The sequence below is a fragment of the Austrofundulus limnaeus genome, unplaced genomic scaffold (assembly GCF_001266775.1).
Source record: "Austrofundulus limnaeus strain Quisiro unplaced genomic scaffold, Austrofundulus_limnaeus-1.0 Scaffold191, whole genome shotgun sequence".
Taxonomy (NCBI): Eukaryota; Metazoa; Chordata; class Actinopteri; order Cyprinodontiformes; family Rivulidae; genus Austrofundulus; species Austrofundulus limnaeus.
This window is the reverse complement of record NW_013952593.1, coordinates 415,059-430,990: the sequence shown is the minus strand read 5'-3', so window position 1 is coordinate 430,990 and position 15,932 is coordinate 415,059.

The window sequence follows — 15,932 nt, the reverse complement described above, 5'->3', positions numbered from 1 at the left end:
TTACAATCTATGCACTTTTATTCTCTCTTCACTAACACTCCCCTCCTCCCTTCTATTTCATGCATCATTTCTCTGTTTAATTGCTGCTGGCTGAAACCTTCTCCATATTCCCAGCAGCTCAGCATTCCTCTAGTCCTACATTTTAACAGCCTTTTGCTATTCAATTACCCCTGTGTAGACTAAACTAAGCAGGGCGGGCCAGGACTGTGTGGGCTCTCAATCATGAAAACACCACTCTGGACAGCAGCCAAACATCGGTGCTCGAAATGATAAAACAATGCAAGGGAAGAGTTCTAATTTGAACTTTTAACTGGAAAAAAAATAATATTGAAACTTGTGACAGAATTTAGCTTGTTTTAATTGGAACTAGAGTTACAATCACTCGATAAAAAAATCATCTAAAATTGAGAAAACATGTCAAACCATTGGGTTCATGACACTGGTTCTTTATGTTTTCAAATAGGTCTTTCTTTTTTGTAATAGAGACAATAGTGTCTCAGTCACATACATTGTGTTTTAAAGAGTTTAATGTAAATGACATTAAAATTGTTTTGATTGCCAATTCTGGGTACTTTTAGTGCTCCAGTAGTTCTTGCTTTACTTTAAATGTGATCCATCACATCAAACTGAGTCATATTTTCAGATTCCAGGTGTTTGATATGCATATAATACTGGTGATATGAACAGTTCCAGGGAAATGGTTTGATTGGTCTTGCTTATAAACATGGGACAGATGGCTTTTTGGGGGGATTTGGATTTGGACAATTTGTTTGTTTTGCATTGATCATCTTCACATCAAGTGGGCAGGACCATGTTTTTTGTTAGGCAGAACGCCCCTCCCCCTTTCCTTTTGAGCAGCTGTACTTTGACACTGCCTTTTTTCCTTGGAAAAAGGCGAAAGAGAACTGTCTCTGTGGTTAAAGAGGAAAAATAGGATATTACAAGGAGTAAACAAATAAAACAAGGAATGGCTCGTTACCGTCCGCAACTCAGTTCCTAACGTTTGCTATAAGGAGCTGTTCAAATGATGCAAATCGCTTGCGAATGTCTTATCTCTGTTTTCTTTCAAGTTAGACCCCTGGAATATGGGTTTGAACACCATTTATTGTGTATTCTAATGAAGATTTCTTGACATCATTTATGTAAAGTTGAACTTTTTGGCTGGTATTGAAAGTAGCTTCTCTTGTGCGCAGAAAAAAAATAGCAAAAAAAGCTATTCTGCTTAAAATCATTATTCGTTGTTGGTGCTGCTCAGAAAAAGTGTTTCAGAAATACTCTTAAAGTTAATATTTTGGACATTTCCCTCAAAGGACCTGTAAGATAATTGAGTTATTTTAGTTTGGTGGCAGGTGAGAACCAGGAGACAAATACAGAATTAGACTTGAATGTAATAAATGTACTTCTCACTCCCGACTCGTCACATATTGACGCTTTTCCAAGGTTCCCTCTACGTCCGATTTTGACGCGCCGGGTACCCCCCTCGCGTCAGTCCTTGACGCCCGCGGCTTTTCCAGGTTGCGCCACCAGGGGTCTTTGGGTTGGGGGTCTGAGGTTAACATGAGGGATCAGGATTAATGGTTAAGTTTAGGTACTGGGATCAGGGGTAGGATGTCCATGGTGAACATTAGGTAATTTCAGGCTTTGGAACATGTTGACGTGAATTTCCTACAATTTCTAAAAATGGTTAATTTTAGGTACTAGGGTCAGGGACAGGATGTCTAAAGTGAACAAAGGTAATTTCAGGCTTCGAAACGGTAGTTTTTGCACATTTTCTACACTTTCTGAAAATATGACAACAGATTTCGCCCCATCTCGTCAGTAACTGACGTGACGGGGGTACCCGGCGCGTCAAAATCGGACGTAGAGGGAACCTTGGAAAAGCGTCAATATGTGACGACTTGGGAGTGAGAATGGGTTGAATAAACCGCCCATGGTACTTTATCAGTTTGTGGATCCTTCCTCCATCTTTATAGCCTACCAGGGACTTTGAATTTGAATAATAGGCTGTTCAAACTATTTGATTGGTTGTCCTTCAAACTGGGTTCATCTATAAGCTCTCCAGAGCTCTCTTTTTACATTAAGTCTGTGAGCTTTTGACTTGTATTTGTCTGTACACCGATCTGAGAGACTGAACAGGCTGAATGATTGGGAGATAATGTGACAGAGGCCAGACTGAGATGGTTTGGACATGTCCAGAGGAAGTCAGGTAGTATGTTGGTAGAAAGATGGTAAAGATGCAGGAAAAAGGCAGAGTTAGGGCAAAAAGGAGTTGTAAGGATGCAGGTAGAAAAGATATGGGGTAGTTTGAGTGAAGTGAGAGTGTAGTTGAGGAAGATGACTCGCTGTGGTTGACCTAGTGAAAGTTAAAAAAAGGAAAAAATTGATGTCAACATAACAGTTACATACAACGTAACATATCAACGTAACAGCATCTGAGGACATCCCAACTTATGTCTTCATCAAATAATTTATTTATCATTATTTAACCAGGCAAGTCCAGTTGAGATCACAGATCTCATTTTCAAGGGAGGCCTGGGCCTGAAAGCAACCTATTGTACATGTTTCTGAGGGTGGGGGAAACCGGAATATCCAGAGAAAAGCCACACAAGCACAAGGACAACATGCAAACTCAGCAGAGAAAGACCCCAGGTCTGAACTGGGGATCGAACCCAGGACCTTCTTGCTTTGAGGCGTTGGTGCTAACCAYCATGTGCTGTACTGGAAACTCAAAATACATGATTTTCAGTTTAGATTATTTGCTAGTTTTTGTTGGAAGGGAAACAAAAAAAGTGTATTTGTTCATAGGAAAAAAACTTTTCAAAAAAACTGTTGAAATTTTGTTTGTTTATTTATTTATTTTTTGAATTTAAAAAAGGGAAATATTTGTTTTTAATTGCATCTGAGAAGCCAACAAGCATCATGTCACCTTAATCAGGATGGTGCTCTATTTTTTATTCATTTATTTATTTTTTGTTTTGTTTTGTTTTTAATAGCAGCTTTTCGTAGCTGTGACAGCTTCAGATACCTTTGCAGTAAGCAGCAGAGAAAAATGCTCATATTTGCACTTGTAAGCACGAATATGAATACAAAGCGGGAGAAAGGACGTTTCTAGGCCACACACGTACACAAAATGTTAAACCAGCAAAGCAAAATACACACAAACAACGCTTATCTGTTTCTCTCGGAGGCCTCACACATCGTAATGTCTCTATCTGCATCACACACACACACACACACACACACACACCCATACACACTCAATTCACTAAGGTATCCAGAGTAATTATCAGGCTGTTAATGATTGCTGTGCATCAGCAGTGCTCCAACCATTCATTACAAGAGATTCTGCAGGCCCCTACTGGGCCCGCGAGACTCCTTATCAGGCACCACACCACTTGATGGGCTTAATGCAACCTATTAACCAACAAAAGTCTGGATGTGAAGTTTGCCAAACCCCTCCCATCAGTAATACACTTTGATTTATGCTTCTGTATCAGTCCTAAGTCAAGCACCGGATTGGGATGAGATAGATTGATTATTTTTTTTATCTTCCTAAGACAGGATGTTGCTCCGAAAACTGTAATTACTCTTGAAAGAGCCACAGCGGAACAAGAGAAGCGTGGTCACAACTTCTCTGAAGTCTTTTTTTTTTACGTTTGAACAATAACGTTTAGCATACGCAGTAAGAAGTAGTACGACAATGTTGGTCACACAATCACGTCTAAGCAGCTTGTCAGCAATTGAGTCGTCCTTCCTATCTTTCAGTCTGCCTCATCGCTTCTCCACTCACAGGCTCTCTCCTGTCACCGACCCCTGTCAGTGGCCCACACCAAGGTTTTTACAATGAGATATGAAAGGTCGATAATGTCTGTGAGCATGACAGTTGGGGAGTTGTCACTCGGGCCTAAAAAGAAGTTTGTTTTTGAGTCAAGGAAATAGACATAGGCTACTGTATGTGTGACTGCAAGTGAAACTTAAAATATGAGTTTAATTTAATTTAGAATTTTAGCTATTGAGCTAAAACAGTGACAACTTACACTGACATCAAAACTGAGATTTGGCATTGAACAATAAAACACTGTCATTAAAAAATAAAAATAAAAACTTGTGATGTTTTTCTCATTGGAAGTGACAGTTTTCTTTTTAAAGAGAATTTTTTAAAGGTCTATTTACACTTGGCCCAAAGTCAAACAATTGTCGTGCGATCGTTCGACATTCGTTTTCACACACACATTTCATAGCCYCTTAACCCATAACCCCCCCATCCCCCCCCCAATATCTGCCATTATTTTGTCCACAAATCTGTCCCAGTTCAAGCACCACACTTTTCTGCAGACAGATTCCTCTTTGCTTGTATTTTATATTCATCCATGATTTTTTGGCCATTTTACTATCTGTATAAATGTCAACTTCAAGGGTACAACAGTTAGAAGTCATACATRTCAACTTGTACAGACTGTTCGTAAATTACACGGATTTCACCCCAGTTTACATGTACTGTATATGGACATAGAGAAAAATTATTGAATTTTTTTTTCCAAATCTCAGACTTTTTTAAGTCATGTTCAAATTTATTTTACATCTCAGAGCCTGTAGGACTTAAAAAAACAATATTTTACTTATATTATGAATAATTTGTGAAAATTATGAATTTTTGAAKGTCAGTGTCCAGGTAAGCATCCAAAGAGGTTGACATGTATGAGTAGTTAAAGCAAAAACACAGCTTTTGATAGCTTTCAGCATAAACAAACATGTCAACAAACTTAACCAATCACATAATAATTTCTTAAGCAAAGAGGGGTGAACTTTCGTCACACAACGATGAGACACTTTCRGTATATTCAGCAATTTCCATGGAGAACGTGGACGCCTTTGGTTGCRTTGTCTCTGCAAGCTGTCACCTTTCTGTGCATTCCTAGAGACACCAATTACACAACAAAATGCTAAAAAAGAGAGTATAGYTTGCATGATGTGTACCCTTTAATGTCTGTGACACCAACCTCAGGTCAACAAAAAGGATGTTACAGGGAACATGCCTGAAGTATGTAAAAACCCAAAGTAAATAGTATGCTGAAAACTCACTTCAAACATGTTTTCATCAAACAGTTGTTTGGCGAGGACATCTCAGATTTTTTTGAAATGGAAATAAAAATAAACACTTTATTTTGCCTGTAGTCACAGATGAGTTTTTAAATTTTAGCCGACTTTTTACTTGCATTGATAACAGTCTGGTTGAAGGACATACTGGTGGTGATTTTTTTTTTTTTGATAAAACATTGCCGGGGGGAACAACTCGAGTTRCTGTTAAACAGTAAGCTCTTCTATTTGCTTTAAACATTCTTATTTGTGAGCATTGCAGCTTTTTCCAGTGACAATGTTATTTTTTCCAGTAATTCTTCAAGAGTAAGGTTTACCAGTAGGAACTCTACAGCCTTAGGCAGAACTGAAACAAAACAATCTAACGCCAGGGAAATACAAGGTATCAGGGTGTTAGTTGTGTTGGCAGTAACACCACGCACAAGTGTTTGTCTCACAATTACAGGATCATTTCCTAGAATCATGTCATGAACCCAGGAGGAAGTTTGTAGCCTTAGCTTATTCAGCACTGCAAGCCAACACACTCAGCACAACGTAGGCCCCCACGTCCTGAGCTAATACATTTTTATTACTTGTGTCAGGCTGTTTTAAAGTACTACTACACTATGCAAATGATGAATTCTTCCCCAGGTATATTTTCTTGCTGACAGTTTGGAGAAAAGCTGAGTGTCACAATATTGATTATTTCCCTTCTGGCYCTGGTTTGAACTATTTTTTTTCTTCTTCCGTACATTAGTTTTATACCCACAAGTACAGACCAGAATAATTTTTTTTCTGGAAGAAGAAAATAACACTTCATTTGGAGACAGTTGATGAAGTCAATAGGACTGAAACAATGGCACAGACAAAACTTTGACTAAATTTTCTTCCCCTACGCAGTGGTGCCTCTAGACATTTTTTAATGGGGCCCATTGAAAATTCTGGGGTGGAACACCAAACCTAAATTCAAAACAGAAATGAAATATATTTGTTATGTTGTTGTCATATATATGAGTAAGGGAATCACCTTCTGCTTTACGTAATGTATTACTTTTTCAAGAGCTGATATTACCTCTTGAGAWAACCACTGCACAACTTATTGAAGATTGTCCTCTCCTAAATTTATATTTCTTAAAAATGTATTATGCATGTGATCCTCTAAGACCTTTTATCCTAATGTTGTGGCCACTGAGAACAGCTGTCAATATTCAGGAGGAATAGATTTTTAGTTTGTTTTTAATATATGCATATACAGTACATGTTTAACTCGTAAATGCTCAAAGACATTTTGTTTTTATTTTTATCAGGTTCTACACCAAGCATAGGCTCAAGAAGATGTTTGATCCGGGGAGGGGTTGGGGGGGCAATATTTTAGAAATGGCAATATCTTATTTTTTCACAAGTCAAACTGTCTGAATACCTCGACATTAATATTTAACATAACACAGTATATATGTATTCAAATGCTTGTTGTGACTATTTAATAATTTTAAACTAAAGAAAAAAACATAGTTATAAGTTTCTTTGCTAGAATTGTACATACTAAAATTGTTGAAAGTCTATATTTTAAATTTTCAAATTTAACCTTCCTTCTGCCCTTGGGTCAAAATGACCCCTGAAGCCTCTGTTGAACGCAAAAACAAGGAGGGTTAATGGAGTGGTTCCCAACCTGGGGTGCAGGCTAACTCTGGGGATTGGGTTTTGTGGGCCCTTATWACTCAGGGTTTGTGAAAAATCAATTTATTGTTTGTATTTTTWAAAAATCATCAGAACAAGTCCATTTGAATACTTAAATTTAATACTTAAATACTTGTTCCTTTTTTCTTTTTTCCAAATAAAAGTTTGTAACCCTTCACTTTATTATTTTATGAGACAAGAGGGTGCTAAGCTTGGTTTGGAAGTAAGAAAATGGGGCTTTGAGGAAAATAGGTTGGGAACCACTTGGYTAAAAGATTAGCTAGCCATTCCCCTGCATCACAAATTGATTTGGGACACCCCTATCCTCCACTACAAGTTAGAGCTACGTGGTAGACAGAACGGGTGAGTTAAAATTCAGCCAAAGTGTCAAATCAAGATATTAGCATGCTAGCTACTGTGTTTTGCAAAGATGTGTACTCAAAGGATAAATGCCTTATTAATGGTGGTGAAACTGAAAGAAATGGCGAGCGTCATCTCCTATTAGTTATGTTTCTCTCCGCYCTCGGCCTGGGCTAATGGGATATGCCTCAAACTGAACAATAGTTCCATTAAACGCCAAGTCAGAAACAAGAAGTTGAACACAAAACCTTTCAAACTGGCAAGCCAAGCTGAAAGATGGGATTTCAGCTGCTCGAGATTAAAAGCCTGCAGCAGCAGATGGAAGTGTAAAAGAATGAGAGAAGAAAGCAAAAGCGAGAGAGAGAGAAAATCATAGATAGAGGCAAAACCGAGGAAGCACAGGAGCAAGACAGAGGTGGCAGGCAGTCAAAGTGGCAGTTACACTGTAAATAAGATCTCCCCACAGGGTGCTTAACTCCGGACTGCCTTTGTCTGGCCTTTAATAGCTTACAGGGCTGAGAGAGACAGATTAGAGCAAAACTGCTGGGACGCAGAAATATAGGCTTTGTCTACAGCTGGGATTTATCTCACACCCTGAGTCTGAACTTTGTTTTCCTCAAGGACCTCCACTGCGTTGACTTGTAAAACCTGAGTCCCGTCTCAGTTCCTGACGCCTATTGAGTTGAAATCATTACAACCTCCAAAAAGATTCTCTTTGCTATTCAAATTGCCTCTCCCTCTGTGTCCTGCATAATTCCGCTAGACAGTACTATCTGTGAAACATGCGGCAGCTTGACGGACGTGGGTTCTTTTGAGATCTTTAGCAACCTTATTGCGATGCATCTTTCCTCGTTGAAGCCAAATAGCACAGAATGAACCAGGCTCATTAATCAAAGCACAGCCTAAAGGGAAAACACACTGGGCTACATTAATTTTCACAGCAGAGTGGCTGAGGGAAATGATTAATATATTATCACGAGGAAACAGGTTAAAAAGCCCAGATTACTGTCACATAGCAGATCGATGAAAAGTCATGCATTATTTACAGATTTAGTCATCCTAAAGAGGCTGTAAGGAAGAAATATACAAAGTATTCGATATACTCRCTTTGTAATTCACTCTTCCTCAGTAGTTGGAATAAATCGTTTTCCAGAATTCACCCAACTAATTTGCATGGACCTAAAAAAAATGAGGGGGGGGGGGCAATTTACATAATACGCATCGCATTTAAAATCAGGTGTCGTTAATAATGAGCGCTTGTGTTTGAGGGAGCTCTTCATTAGTGTGAATGAGCATGTGATTGCTCAGGCTTTGATGTGACTTCACAAGGCAAAAAAAAAAAAAGAATTGGGGTGGCTAATGAAGTTTCAAAAACAGCCGCAGAGTTTAGGGTGTGTCAGCGCCTTTTTTTGACAGTGATAGTTGGTGAAAGAGCCTAACTTCCTTTTGATGCGACACACCCACATTTTTAAGGCAGCGTTTGATAAACACGATTTAACTAAAAGTTGTGTTGACACATGCAAAGTTCCGGCATGCTTGCGATCAAGTGCCACCCAATCCGACTGTGATTGGCTTTTCTTAGCTCTTCAGTGGTGCATTGACACTTCTGGCGTGAAATCCAAAATTTCAAATATGCTAAATGTTGGATATCTTCATCACGTTCTGAAAGACCCTTGTCAAATCTGCTTTGATAATTTGCCTCTTTTAATTGACCCCAACACACTCTCACCTAAAAAAAAAAAGAAGAAAAAGAAAAATTGACAAGCGCACATTTCCCAAAGTGGTCTTAGCAGCAACAACACAGGCACCTGCATGTTTTGATGGCGGTATGCTAATTAGCCGCTGCATGAGCGGATGCTCCTTCCGAAAGAGAGGAGAGCCTAATTAATTTTCAGATTCGAGCTTTGATGTGTCTAATTGCTCTAAGCTTCCCAACTTCATTAGTCAGCCAGCTCCCTCGGTGGACGGTGAAACCAGGTCCCTGCGGTTAGCAAGGAGAAATTTACCTGTGTATTTTTAGGCTGTGGTATTATTAGATGTGCTCTTGCTGTTGATGCTACATCTCAGTCATGGCTAAAACCAATACAAAGAAAGCTTTATAATATAAAATGAACTTTTCTTGCATTGGGAGTTTTTAAAAGAAGTGAATTGGTAATGTCCAATCTGTTTATCATTGTGCTGGGCTTACTCACTCCATATTTTGTGTAAATTCTCTATAAGGAGAATATGAAATTTGAAACAAAATCATTTAAAAAAGCAAATAAAAACCAATCTAGCATGYTAAAATCACTTTCTAGATTATTACATCAGTAAAACTGATTCCTACCTGATATCCTATTTACTGTTTATGGTATTGCTGCTAGACACTTTTACCAAACATTGCATACATAAAATCTGATTAAATAGTTTTTTTTTTCATGCAACACTGAACAGTGAGTTCTGCATTTGTATTTCACATTTATACATTAATTATCWATAAGGCTTATCTATTAAGCCTTGTGGATAAAAATCAATAGTGCTTCTGAGAATCGACACTGTATCAGAAAATTAAATATCATAATATTTGAACGTATCAATGTTGTTGTACACCTCGTAGCATTTTATGCACTGTACTTTCTATTTTTAGTGCTGTTTCTTTAACAGTTTTTATCAGTGGATAAATAAAGTATGTATTTACCAGAGGYGATTGCTCTAAGATTGCAAGGTAAGCTCAGCTTCCCCTAACATGTAAAAAAACAAACAAACAAACAAAAAAAACAACAACAAGTGATCAAATATAAACTGTTGTGTGTACATGTCACTGACTAAATACGCGCTCAACTTTTGTTCAGAATCAGCTTCTTATCGGTGGTAACAATGCAGCTATCCTCTCACTCATTCMCGTATCTTCACAGTGCTTTAAACAGTGTGGGCGCTCAGTGTCCACAGAGTTCAATAGCAAAGCAAGGGCTGTGTCCAAAATGGTARGCCAGGTCTCCCRAAGGACCCATCCTGCCTGGTCGAGGTGGGCCAGTTTCCTTGGTAGACCGGAAAGACCAAAAAAAGTCTGTGTGTGAATTTGGACGGTCTAGCCTCCCATCCTTACCCCGGCGTATGTTGAATCAACTAGCAACCGTGACAATGCTAAACAGAAGCAAAATTAGATAAAAAATAAGRWAAATATCAATTTGTTAGCATTATTAATAGCACAAAACAATAAAATTGACTTGAACTAATTGACCCGCCATGGGYGCATGTTTATTTTGCTACAAAAGTTCGTTTTTTATGACAAAAATAATATTTAAAAACTTGTCTATACAAATGATAAAAGTATTAACATTACAACTAGTTGAAATTTTTAATTTTTATACGGCCATATTTTTTCGCTTCGTCCGCCATTACTAGCATAAAAAATCTCTGGTTGGCCCGCAAGGCATTATGGGATATGGTGGGCCGAGAAGGATCAATTGGACCAGTCCTTTGATTAGGGCCAAAGGAAGGACACATTTGTCGGCTGCATCAGAGGAGTCTTCACTTTTTGACAGTCTCCGTTGCGGCGCTGTGATGTATGCAGCTGACAAATTCGGCCTTCGGAGGACCCTGCCCACCGTGTTGGACACAGCCAGAGAGTGCAGCAAAATGAGACAAGTCATTGGATAAATGCTGGCTTTGTCCCGCTCATCGAACGCTGAGCATCTCTGGGGGTCTATGGGGCCGTGGGCTGGCCTCGGCTGGCCCGGACACTCAGCTTCTGCATGATGATTGGATGATCTGTCTGAGGCTGAATCCCTTTTTATTGACAGCGAAATAAGCGAATCAGCGATCTTTTGGTGTAAATATCCGTGGGAGCATTTTTAAATTTTTATTCTGTTCTGAGTTGAACCGGAGACTTTATTAAACTTCTTAGAGGCATTTTCTTTGTTAAAAAATGACTAGCGACAAATCAAGCTTCTATTTCTGGTGRTTGTTTATTTTTATGTTTTGYAGTTGCTTGTGTTTGGAGACAGACTTCTGTCACTCTTTCTGACTTCTATCACAGTTTTTGTCCAGCAGGTGCTGCTGAGCCCCTCCACCTTCACAAAGCACTCACAGGCAGACACACTGCAAACTAGCCTTGCGCCAGTCCCAGTATAAATAAACTGACACAATTTATTATGTAGGCCGAAATTGAGCTTCCCCACCTTGAAAGACCAGCATCTGCCACTGGTATTTACATACCCTCTGACCAATCAAACTTTTGAACAAACAAACCAGACTGAGGTCGTGAAAACCCAKACCCTTTCTAATTTGACTCCAGTTTTTAACAGAATTCAATAACACAGGGTTTGCCGTTTTATGTCTTAGGAACTGAACTACATTAGTCAATACGAGGACATGTGTCTATTTTTTGAGTAAATGTCACTCACTATTGCTCACTACTGTCTGTAGTAGAATAGTTACCCCACCTTCTCTGACCTTACGATTCCTCTACAAGTGATGAACATTGGCAAAAGAATCAGTTCTGTTTGCCCCATTAAAAAATAGGTTTAATAGGTGGAATGAAATTGATGGAAAAGTCTAAGAAATATGGATTTGCATTATTTCCTTTAAAATAAGAAGAYGGGTATTTGTCACTGTGCAAGCTCTCTGCCTCCCCCCCCCCCCCCCATTTTGATGTGCAAAATATATGTGGGGAGCAAAGTTTCATGTCTTGACTGTTAAAAAATAGTGGTTTGCCACATAAAACATCATTAAAGTGGCCTGTTTACTAGAAGAAACAAATGCAGTATATTGGTAAGGAAGACCTACGTACCTGAGGAGTATGCTTTAACAAAGAGCCATGAAAGGACACGTTAAACACTGCTGGCTTGCATTTTTTTTCTGTGGCCCTTGTATAGAATAGCCTTTTTGGCCTCATTAGTGAGCTACTTGGTGATATAGGCTCAACATTCTGAGCTGAGGCTTGGGGACCTGCTGACTTTTGAAAACATCTTTTTGCCTTTCTTCCCCTGAGCTTATTCAGTGCTTTACAATACTCCTGTGCAACTGACTTCCTCACTTTACTTTGTAGAATTGTTTTTTTATTTAACTAAGCAGCTCTGTTCTTGTTTATATTTAATGTTTCATTTAGATACAGTGCTGGTTTTGCTTTCCTCCAAAGGCAAAGGGAATTTGGGCATCCTTCACRATTTCAAACTATGACTGTCATTTTTCTTAAACACCTGGACAGGCAGTGAATTTTAATCACTTTTAAAACAAACCCACATAGCAGAAAGGTGTAGGCCAAATCTGGTATCAAGCTGGCACTGCTGGCTGACTGCTGGTATGGCAAGAGGTTTGGCAATTGGATGTGTGGCAGGTCTAGTATATGGTACTGTTTTTAGGATGGCATTCCACAACTGGTGCAATTGTGGTTTGGTATCTTGTGGTCCAAATCGGTCAATGCCACAACTGGCTCAGTTGTGGTTTGCTTTATGTGGTGCTGGAATGGACCACTTCTGGCAAACCATATCTGGGCCATCAAAGGACTGCTATATGCCTTACGATATATTGGCCAATTGTACATTGTGTGGGCCAGAAATGGGCCAGAAAATGTTCTACATGGAAAGCTACTGGACTTCTATTTTGTCAGGGAAAATGTTTTGCTTTCCATCTGGGGAGCTTTCTCAACTCAAAATTGTAGTGAGAAATTCCAAGTTTTAACCCTTGTATTATGTTTYGGGTCAGTTTGACCCATTTCAGTTTTTGTGTTGACCAAAATGCAGGTTATCCTTATTTTTTTCCCATGAAATTTTACGAATTTTCCTCATCTATGGTCATGAACTGGTGTGTRAAATCTGAACACTTTGATGTGTCATGGAGTGTCTGTACAGAGTTTGTATACAAAGATGATGTTGTGGGTCATTTTGACCCAGACTCAAAGTTAGTGCTTAAATCCAAAATAAACATGTCTCTTTGATATACTTTATTTTGATTACCTTTGAACAGCCATTCAGAACCAGGTGTGTGTGGAGGAGGGACTTTCTTTCCCCTGTCCTCCAGATGATTTACAGTTGAAGAAGCTGTATCGCACTTTATGAGCTGGGATAGTGATGTAGAGGAACATATTTCAGAGACGGAGGATCCTTCAGAGTCAGAGGACAGTGCTACTGATGATTCAGGTTATCAATTTTCCCACGATGAGGAGGATTCAGAGGATGAGTTTGCCGGTTATCYTTCATCAGATGAAAACCAAGAAATGCAACAATCATCATCCACAGAGGCGACATGGACATCTAAAATGGTCAACATCACCACACCAATGCTGAGGCAGATAGTCAGCTTCTAATGTCATCAAAATGACTCCTGGTCTGACAAAATTTTCTGTCACTCGAGTTGATGATATTGAATCAGCATTTCACCTCTTCATATCCCAACCCATAAAGAAGATAATCTTCGACATCAYCAACTTGGAGGAGAGGCGTGTCTCTCAAGAAAAATGGAAGCCACTGGATCTRACTGCCGTGCATGCTTACATTGGAATTCTGGTGTTAGCTGGAGTATACAGGTCAGAAGATGAGGCAACTGCAAGTTTATGGAATGAAGAGAATGGATGGCCAATCTTCTGAGCAACAATGCATGTGGAGACATTTCACATGATCTCTCCTGTAATTCGATTTGACAATCATGACTCCAGAGCTGGTTGACACAAAAAAGACAAACTTGCAGCAGTCAGAGATGACTGGGATAAATGGGTCGAAATCCTGCCTTTATTGTATAATCCTGGCCCATTCATTCCATTCAGAAGATGCTGTCCTTTCTGATGCCAAACAAGCCTGTGAAATATGGCATCAAAATGTGGGCAGTCTGTGATGCAAAATCCAGTCATGCATGGAAACTGCAAGTATATACATACTGGAAAGCCACCTGGAGGAGCACCTGAGAAGAATCAGGGTTTGCGTGTGGTATTGGAGATGACTGAAGGACTGCAAGGTCACAACATCACATGTGACAACTTCTTTACATCCTACGGTCTCGGAGACTAACTTCAGGAGAGAAAGCTGACTATGTTGGGAACAGTCAGAAAAAATAACAGAACTTCCCATTGAGATTCTGACGATGCAAGGAAGACCTAAATAATCTAAAATAAAGTTATTTTTGGTTTAATTTCATTTTTGACTGTTTTCGGTGAATTTACACAATACAGTCAAAATGACATAATAAATGTATTTTTTTCTCAACATAATACAAGGGTTAACTTTGTGGAGTTGTTGGGTATATCAATTTATTTTTAGATTTTATTGATTTTAATGATTCTTATTAGTCCTTTACTGGAGATGGTTATAGGTACAGTATATCCTGCCTTTTCAAAATAGAAATGGCACAAAATCCTACCTCCTCTATTTTTTGTCTGTATAAATGATAGAAATACTTAAAAAAATACAGTCAGGCATTGGTAGTACAGGCAAAGGCTAATGGCTCTGTCCATCGTTTTTTATTATTTTTATCAGTTTGTTGTTGATTTACCATGACCACTGTTTACTCAAGTTTATGAAGGTAACTTTTCTTTATGTTTCTCAGCCTGCTTTGTTAGCACATGAGTTGTTATATGGTACAGAGGATATTTTGTGATAAAAAGGATTACATGACACAGTCAAGACTAACTACTGGTGCTCAGTGTAAAGAAAAACCCGACAAAATCAATAGGAGTTTCAGTTATGATCTCAGATTAAAGGTTAAAGTTAGGTTTTCAGTGTTCTACCCATTTACGTTGTTTTGTTAATCTCAAGAATTTGGTAAAATGCTCTTCAATTCAATTTATATATATATAGTGGCAACTGTTGAAAAAAAAAACCCCAACAACAATAAATCTAAAGAATTCAGCAGACTGCGCCGAATCTTCGCTTCGTCAGTCTCCCATCCTGAACCGCACACCGGCAGCAGCAGAGAGGAAAAACTCCTCCTTAAAAGAAAGAAACCTCCAACAGAACCAGGCTCAGGTGGCCATCTGTCATCTGTGGAACTTTTAGACTTTTAGAAATTTTCTGGTCTTCAAATGACTAGAAAGGCTTTGAGGAGATGTTTTACAAAATTTTCTGGACAAGCATATGACTGGATCCCCGTACTGCTTCACTCCACAGCTGCTTGTTAACATGAACAGGTGTTCCTCAGTGCTGTCAGCAGGTGTTGGCAGGTATGAGGTAGACTTCTGGTATTCTCTTTCAAATTAATTATATTAACTATTTTAATTGTACATCCTTGTTTCTAAAGGTTAAAAAGATATACCGAAGACTAAACTGTCTAATCTTGCATGTTAACTGGCAGTGAGATTTAGAAAATTACACCTGAAATATTTTCTAAGGGCACCAAATTGACAAGAGCCGGCCCTGCAACCAGGTAAATTCTATTATTAGTCTTTATGTTTTAATACAAGATAATGCATGTAGTGACCACTTGTGTCATTTTCAAACATTCATTTAGTTGTTTTCAACTAGCCTATGCAGCTAGCATTAGCTTTATTTAATACATAAAAGGCAAATTTTTAATAAGATATCAGTGGACTTTTTTAATCACTGTGTCAATTTGACCCAATATTTGAAGGATTACCAAAATTGTATGTGGTAAATCTGACTTTGTTCCTTCTGTGAACTGAAAGCTTGACCCATACTGACAGTAATTATGTAGGGCAGTGGAGAGAGGGGAAWGTAGGCTGAACTCATCATCTGCCTAATAAACTGTGCGACTTGATCAAGAATCAGCGACATCATTTGCAGGATGACTGAAAAATTCAGATTGAACAGGAAGCCAAATATATGTACAATCCTGCGGTCAGACTTTTTCACTTCACTGCACTGTCTGTCTGCTTAGCTGCATATTTACAC